At 37.2% G+C, this 8,366-nt stretch overlaps 1 non-coding gene across 1 annotated transcript; it reads left to right on the top strand.

Annotated features, from left to right (window-relative positions):
* The first annotated feature begins 5,324 nt into the window (after window positions 1-5,324).
* LOC128279784 (small nucleolar RNA R71) lies at window positions 5,325-5,431 on the top strand. The gene has a single exon (XR_008269979.1). It is a non-coding gene; the product is annotated as a small nucleolar RNA R71 (small nucleolar RNA).
* The last annotated feature ends 2,935 nt before the right edge of the window (window positions 5,432-8,366 follow it).

Below are 8,366 nucleotides of genomic sequence, written 5' to 3'. Positions count from 1 at the left end.
AACATCAAATATGACTTAGATTGGCCATTCCAATGGCTAATCATTTACAAACCCTTTTCTTGCCAAACCATAGCCATATCATAAGATCATTTACAAAAAGTGAGTATTTTGCCATACATGCCATATTCAAAACACACAAGCCATTTTACCAATTTAGGCCTTCGGATAGTGTAGACGAATCTTCGACCTATCCGATTCTCAAGCCGGCTTGTCAACAACTACAATGAATGAAAAGAAGGGGGTAAGCATAGATGCTTAGTAAGTTCACATGCAAATAGCAAGTAACATAATCATGAAATTCCACATAAAACATCATTTGTATAAACAACACCAAGACATTCATGTTTCATTTGCATTTAATATCTTTCTACGATTTCATCATACCAAGTTCTCAACCCGAGGATTTAAGCACATACCTGTCAAATTTTCTCATTCATCACACTTACCAATATGTCACCTTCGTTTTAGGCATTCTTCTCATTCACTTAAGATTCACCCGTTGAACACATCGAAATATAATTCGAATACGCGGATTTCATGAATGTAAGTGCCATACCTGCAGCTAGACAAACTCAATAGCCTACGAAACTTATGTAGCCAAGCTACCATGTAACCTGCCCATAAGTGAACTCAGACTCAACTCAATGAGATCGGGCGTTCGCATCCATAAGTGAACTCAGACTCAACTCAACGAGTTCGGAATTCAAGTATCCTAGTGACATGTCACTTGTATTCTAATCTATTCCTAAAGTTCAAATGGGATTTTTCCTCGATCTCACATCTTTACCGTATTCCACGGAATATCGAAACCGATACTCGATGATAGTTCATACTCATCAAGTAATTCACATAATTACATATTATTCAACAATAACCACAAAACATAACAATTCATGATAATAATAAGCATCATATCATATAAACAACATTAAATTGCTCAAAATGACAATTATGTTACTACATTTGCACATGAACTTACCTCGATACAAAATATTAGCAATCGAGCCTATTCTTCGTAAACTTTATTTTTCCCTCGATCGCGACTTGAATCTCGTTTCTCTTGATCTATAATGCCAAATCAATCTTATTTAATACATGCATTCATCAAAACAGCATTTAATACGAACTTTGGCAAAATTACATTTTGCCCCTAAACTTTTGCATAATTAAATTTTTTCCCCTAGGCTCGGGAATTAAACTTCATCCCTTATTCTTATGTTTTATGACATGCTGATCATTTTTCCTTTCTATGGCAACATCAAATTCACACTCTAACATGTACTTATGACTATTAGGTATTTTACCGATTAAGCCCTTTTACTCGTTTTCGCTTAAAACCAAGTAGCACAAGTTGTCTAACATAATTTAAAACCTCATATTCTATCATAAAACACCAAAATACAAAAATTTCACCTATGGGTTTTTTTCCAATTATGAACCCTAGGTTGAATTATTTCTAGCATAAGTTAATTCGAGCTACCGGGATTTCAAAAACATAAAAATCATTAAAAACGGGGCATGAAACCACTTACTATGAAGCTTGAAAGTTGAAGAAACCCTAGCTATGGGGAGAGGTAAAATTCGGCAGCAAAAATATGGAGAAGATGATCATTTTGTGTTATTTTTCCCATTTTATTTCATTTAATATACAAATGACCAAAATGTCCTTACTACTAAACTTTCCAAAAATTCCATCCATGTCCAATTTTTGTCCATAGACTTAGAAATTGGTCAAATTTCTATTTAAGACCTCCCCATTAATATTCCAAAGAAATTTCATACTAAAAACTCCTAGAATGCAAATTTTGCAAATTATTCAATTTAGTCCCTAATTTCAATTTAAGCACTTTAGGCATAGGATTTCATCACGAAATTTTCACACAATCATGCAATCATATCATAAACATCAAAATAATTATAAAATAATTATTTCTATCTCAAATTTGTGGTCACGAAACCACTATTCTGATTAAGCCCTAATTCAGGATATTACAGCATCAGTCAACTGAACTTGTTCTATGGCAGCCCAATTGATGCAGTGGCCCGCAATTAAAGGTGGGGCCCAAAGTATTTGGAAAAGTTCTTCCTGGGGCCCATGGGGGAACTGTAGAAGAGGGTGACAAATTTTCGCAGTTGGACTCGCAGAAGAGGACGCTCCCTTCCTCTTCTTTGAAGCAGGTACGACGGTCTTCTTTCCCCATGAAGATGACATGGTACGTACAATCAAAACTATTAATTCATCTTGCGGAATGATCAAAGTAAAATGAAGAAAAATAACAATCATAATTTCAGCAACTTCTAAGAATAACAAGTTAATCAAGCAAGCACTTGTATGGTGTAAAAAAGGCAATGAATTTCATGGAATGCAACATGTGTGACGGATGAAAAATGTTAACACTAAAGGCATGAGTATGTCTATTGTTCTAATCATGAATATTTACTTCTAACTAATCAAATGAAGTGAAGGAATCATGTAACGAGTAAGATTTTAAATATGAGAAAGATGATAACTTGTTTTATAAATGAAATTTATGTAATTATCAATATGGAAATAACATGAAAAATATAGATTACTATGATAAATAGCATTATAAATCAGTGAAATAAAAGGGAAATGAGTAAACAAACGCTAAAGGGAAGAGATTGGGTGTCGAGAATGGAGTTGGAGGTGGCGCACGGGCGTGGTAGGAAGGCCGTGTGGTCTTATAGCGGCTAGGGTTAGGGTTTTTGAACGGGGAAGAAAGTGAATAGTGCATAGTATTTATAGATTTTAGGCCACATGGCTAGGGAACATGCTTGTGTTCCCCAATTTTTTCCTGTGTGTTTCGCGTTTTTCCTATTTGGTAGCGTTTGAAATTCACCCCACGCCCGTGTACCCTGGGCGTGTCGGTGCACACGGCCGTGTCGAACGACCGTGTCTAGCTTCGTTCACTTCTCCCACTCCCGTGTATGCAAGGTCCACTCCTGTGTTGATTTAACAAGATTGACCACGGATACTAGACACGGGCGTGTCGCACGCCCGTGCTGTTTTAACAGGTTCACCCACGGTTCTTTCACACGGATGTGTCGAACACCCGTGTTATTTTGGCAGGTTCAACCACGTCCATGTCGCACAGCCGTGGCATTTTATCGTAGCCCGTGTTGGGGAAATCTTTTGCCCTGTTTTCACACGGCCCTATGCATGCCCGTGTGCTTGGCCATGTCTTTGTGGAAAAACTTGAATTTGAGATCTCTATTAGTAAGTTAGGTGTTAAATACTAAAATTTAAAGAAATTAATATTGTTAGTTGTCGGGTTGCCTCCTGAGAAGCGCTTATTTATAGTCTAAGCTCAACTTACCTCTCCATTGAATGGTCATGGTGGTTCGAGGAGTTTATACTCCTCATTCCTGCTATCAATCTCATCAAAATAGGGTTTTAAACAAGTTTTGTTTACCTTAAAAGTGCCAAATTTGGGATGACTCACATCGACCGTACCGAAAGGAAAATACTAAGTACCGTAAGACGGATTTCTTCATCTGGTCTGGTAATGACAATGTAAGGATCTGTGGCATCTAATAAGACTTTATCTCCAACCTTAAGTTGATTTGAAAAGGTATCGAGCTCGTTTTGACACAGCTTTGGTTTATCATGTGTTATTGGTTTATGTGTTCGCCATTCATCTAGCTCTTCTATTTGTAGTCTTCGTTCCTCGTGAGTAGGTCCTCTACTATTGCTTGAGAATGACTCATGTGCTTCCTTCAGACTCATTTCCTGCAAAGTAGGTTGCACCATATTGTTAGTTTTAGTAGAATGGTTTAAATGATCACCTTCAATTTCCGATGTGTTGTCAGAATTGCGAGCTTGAAGGGTGATTGTTTCGTCTCTCACCCGAAATGTGAGTTCACCTGTGGTAACATCAATGATCATTTTAGCAGTTGCTAAAAAGAGCCTTCCTAGAATTAAGAGAGTGTTGCTATCCTCTTCTATGTCTAGAACAATAAAGTCAAAGGGAAATATAAATTTATCAATTTTAACTAGCACTTCTTCAATAATACCCTTAGGGAATCTTATAGTTTTATCTGCTAATTGAATGCTCATCCTAGTCTGTTTGGGTTTCCGGAGACCTAGTTGCTTAAACATTTTGTAAGCCATGACGTTGATACTAGCCCCTAGATCAGCTAATGCATTATTAACATCTAAACTACCAATTAAGCAAGGAATTGTAAAAATCCCTGGAACTTTTAGTTTGTTGGGTAGTTTATTTTGGAGAATAGCTGAGCAAACTACGTTCAGCTCCACATGCAATGCCTCGTCCAACTTTCGCTTATTTTCTAAAAGCTCCTTTAAAAATTTCATTGCGTTTGGCATCTACGATAGAGCTTTAATAAACAGTAAGTTAATATGTAATTTTTTTAAGAGTTTAAGGAATTTACCAAATTGTTCATTTGAGCGGTCTTTCTTTGTCGCGTTGGGGTATGGCACACGAGGTTTATATTCGACAGTCACTAGTTTATTTTTATTATAATTTACCTCACCTTTATCTTTGCTTACCACTGTTTCTTGCCTCAATTTTGGCTAAGGCTCAACGACTCCTTCTTCATTTTAAACATTAATTGCGTTGAGCTATTCCCCTGGGTTAGGTTCAATATTACTTGGCAGGCTACCTTGTGGTCATTCGGAGATTAGTTTAGAAAGCTGGCCTATCTGAGTTTCGAGCCCTTGGATTGACGCTTGTTGATTTTTAAGTGTTGTTTTGGTGTTTCGAAAGCAGGTTTCTGATACCGAGAAAAACTTTGTGAGCATCTCTCCAAGGTTCGGCTTCTTTTCCTGTTGATAGGGTGGCTGTTGGTAGCCCGGAGGTGGTCGCTGATTTCCTTGGCCTTCCCATGAGAAATTGGGGTGGTTCCTCCAATTTGCATTATAGGTGTTACTATATAGATTGTTTTGAGGTCGAGGATTATTACCCATGTAATTTAATTGCTTGTTATCCATGTTGTGGCCATAAGGTTGGTATTTTGAATGGCTTGTTCCACCTCCACTTGCTTCACACTGCATTACTGGGTGAACCTATGAAGAACTAAGAAAACCATCAATTTTTTTATTCAAGAGTTCTACCTGATTAGAGAGCATGGTGACCTAATTGACATTATAAACACCGGTTGTTTTTGTTGGCTTTGTCCTCATGACTTGCCACTGATAGTTATTAAGTGACATTTCCTCTATGAACTCATAAGTATCTTCACGTGTTTTATTAGTGATGATTCCGCCAGCAGCTGCGTTAACCATTTGCTGAGTCAAAGGATTCAGGCCGTTCTGGAATGTTTGAACTTGAAGCCAAAGTGGTAACCCATCGTGAGGGCACCTTCTCAAAAGGTCCTTGTATCTCTCCCATGCATCGTAGAGTGTTTCTAAATCAATCTGCACAAAAGAAGAGATACCATTACGTAATTTAGCCGTTTTAGCTGGCGAAAAATATTTTAGTAAAAATTTTTTGGTCATTTGTTCCCAAGTAGTAATTGACCCTCGTGGTAACGAGTTCAACCACTGTTTAGCCTTGTTCCTCAATGAAAAGGGAAACAATCGAAGACGTATGGCATCATCAGAAACACCATTGATTTTAAATGTATCACATAGTTCCAAAAAGTTTCTAAGTGAGCATTGGGATCTTCATCCTGCAAACCATCAAACTGAACAAACTGTTGTATCATTTGAATTGTGTTAGGTTTTAGTTCAAAAGTATTTGCAGCTACAGCAGGTCTAACTATGCTCGATTCAATTCCTGTTAAAGAAGGTTTAGCATAATCATACATAGTGTGTGGAGCAGGATTTTGATTAGACGCAATGTAGGTGGTAGCTGATTGCCTTGGTTTTCAGTCATCTCTTCAGTTGGGGATTGAGTATCGTCCTCTTGCTCGTTCTCTGTGTTTCTTAAGCTTCGCCTTATTTCTCTTTGGTTTCTGTGAACTGTGCGATCGATTTCTTCGTCAAAAAGTAGTAGCCCTGACGAGTTTCTTCTAGTCATAAACTATAAAAACCTGCAAGAAGAAAGAAAAAGAAAATTAGTAAATTAGAATAAAATTAAAAAATAAAATTAGTTTGCAAGAAAAATAAATGGCTAAAGTAATAAAAATTGAGTGTGCCTAATATTTTAGTTCCCCGGCAACGGTACCAAAAACTTGATCGCGTGATTTCGTGATTGGTTTTAAATATTTACAATTAATCGTTCTTGAAACTAACTATTATCGCGATGTAGGCAAGTGTACCTATCGAATAGTAGTATAGTTTTAGCAAGACCGGATTGTCGAACCCAAAGGAACTAAAAGTACTAGTAATGACTGTCTTTTTATTATCTAGCCTAAGAATAATGGGGTTTTGTTTTAACTAACTAATTGTCTAAACTAAGAACTCATAGAGAATAGAATTGGAGAATTGCTTTTGGGAAAATCGATTGAATTAAGACAATACCTAAGGAAAAATCTACCTAGGTTGTACTTGTTATTCTAGCTCCGAATCGGACGATTTATTCGTTTAACTTGTTCCGTAGATATCCCTAAGTTATGTTATTATCCCTATTCAAGACTAATAACGTCTAATCCCTAGATTGAATAATTGAGATCTTTCTTTAATTAACACCGTAGGGTTACATTAACTCGATCTGTGGATCCCCTTATTAGGTTTCACCCTAATCTGGCAAAATCTTGTCACCCTATGTCTAGGCGCGCAACCAACTCCGCTTAATTATGACAAATGTACTCTTAGGCAGGGTCTATTCCACCTCTAAATAAGAGCTTATCTTGAGTCAATATCCTGGGATATCAAAATAAGAATTAAGAACGCATAATTAAGAACAAGTTAAACATTTATCATACAATTCAGAAAATAATAACAAGATCAGTCTTAGGTTTCATTCCCCTTAGGTATTTAGGGAATTTAGTTCATAACTAAATAAGAAAACATCTCAGAATAATAAAGAATACAAAACATAAAGAAAACCCAAAACTCTTGAAGGGGAATTGAGGAGAGATCTTCAGTCTTGATGATGAATCCGGCTTCTAAGATGAATCAATCGGCTTCCTTGGAGTAATTCCTTACTCCCTATTCTGTGTGTCCTCTTTTCTCCTCTTCTAGGGTTTATTTATAGGCTTTGGAATGCCTATAAGCCGTTAAAAGTGGCCTTTTCCGAATTGGACTCAACTTGGGCTTGGCAGGGACACGCCCGTGTGCGATTATTTCAGGCTGTGTTTGAGCCTGTTAGAATGGCATGGGCGTGTGTTCCACCTGTGTGAGTCATGCTTCGATTCTACCAGATTGACACGGCCGTGTGGGCTGCCCGTGTGAGGAAGTCCAGGCCGTGTTGATTTCATATTTTGGCCCATTTTCTTTGTTTTTGGCCTGCTTCTCGTTCCTTTCGCTCTCCTATGCTCTTCTAAGTATAGAACATGAAATTAAAGCATTTGGAGCATCGAATTCACCAATTCTAGTGAGAAATCATCCATAAAATGCATTAAACATGGGGTAAAAATATGTATAATTTACGTTTTATCATCAAGTAAGTAATCCATTGAGATTGTATAAGCCACTTGTTGATAAAATCAGAAAGCATGGGGCCGAAATCATCCATAAAATGCGTTAAACAAGGGGTAAAAATATGTATAAATTACGGTTTATTAGTTTCCGTAGCTCCTTAAGGTTTGGAACCTGTACATATGAGTAAGCCACCTGTAGATAAAATTTGAAAGTATGGGGCTGAAGAGTCTAGAGCTACAGTTGATAATGATCTAGAGAGAGTAGAGTTTTGCCTTGAGAATACAATCCGGGTATTTGATGATCTGTCTTGTATGCCAGCTAAATGTGTTAAATGCACTGTATCACTTTTGAGAGATACTGCATATTAGTGGTGGAACACTTTGATTTCTGTGGTGCCGAGAGAATGAGTTACGTGGGAATTCTTTTAGACCCAGTTAAGAAAGAAATACATAAATCAGTGGTTTATCGATCAAAAGTGCAAAGAATTTCTAGAATTGAAACAGGGTCGTATGACCGTAACCGAGTACAAAAGAGAATTCGGGAGACTAAGTAAATACTCTCGAGAATATGTTTCCACTAAAGAGATTATGTGTAAGTGGTTCGAAGACGGGTTGAATGAATATATTAAGCTTCTAATCGGGATTTTGGAATTGAAAGAATTTGTTGTTTTGGTCGGTAGAGCTTGCAAAGCTGAGGAACTTAGAAAAGAAAAGAAAAAAGCTAATTTTGAGGCAAGAGATTCGAGAAAGAGGCCGATGAGTAAACCCTATCATTCTTCTTCAAAGAAATCAAGGGATTCGTATAATCGTTCGAATGCTTTAATGGGTATTCTAATAGAGATAGTGGGAAGCACACACGA

Source organism: Gossypium arboreum, chromosome 8 (genome assembly GCF_025698485.1).
Source record: "Gossypium arboreum isolate Shixiya-1 chromosome 8, ASM2569848v2, whole genome shotgun sequence".
NCBI lineage: Eukaryota > Viridiplantae > Streptophyta > Magnoliopsida > Malvales > Malvaceae > Gossypium > Gossypium arboreum.
The sequence above is the reverse complement of the archived record's forward strand: the minus strand, read 5'-3'. Positions and strand labels throughout refer to the sequence as shown.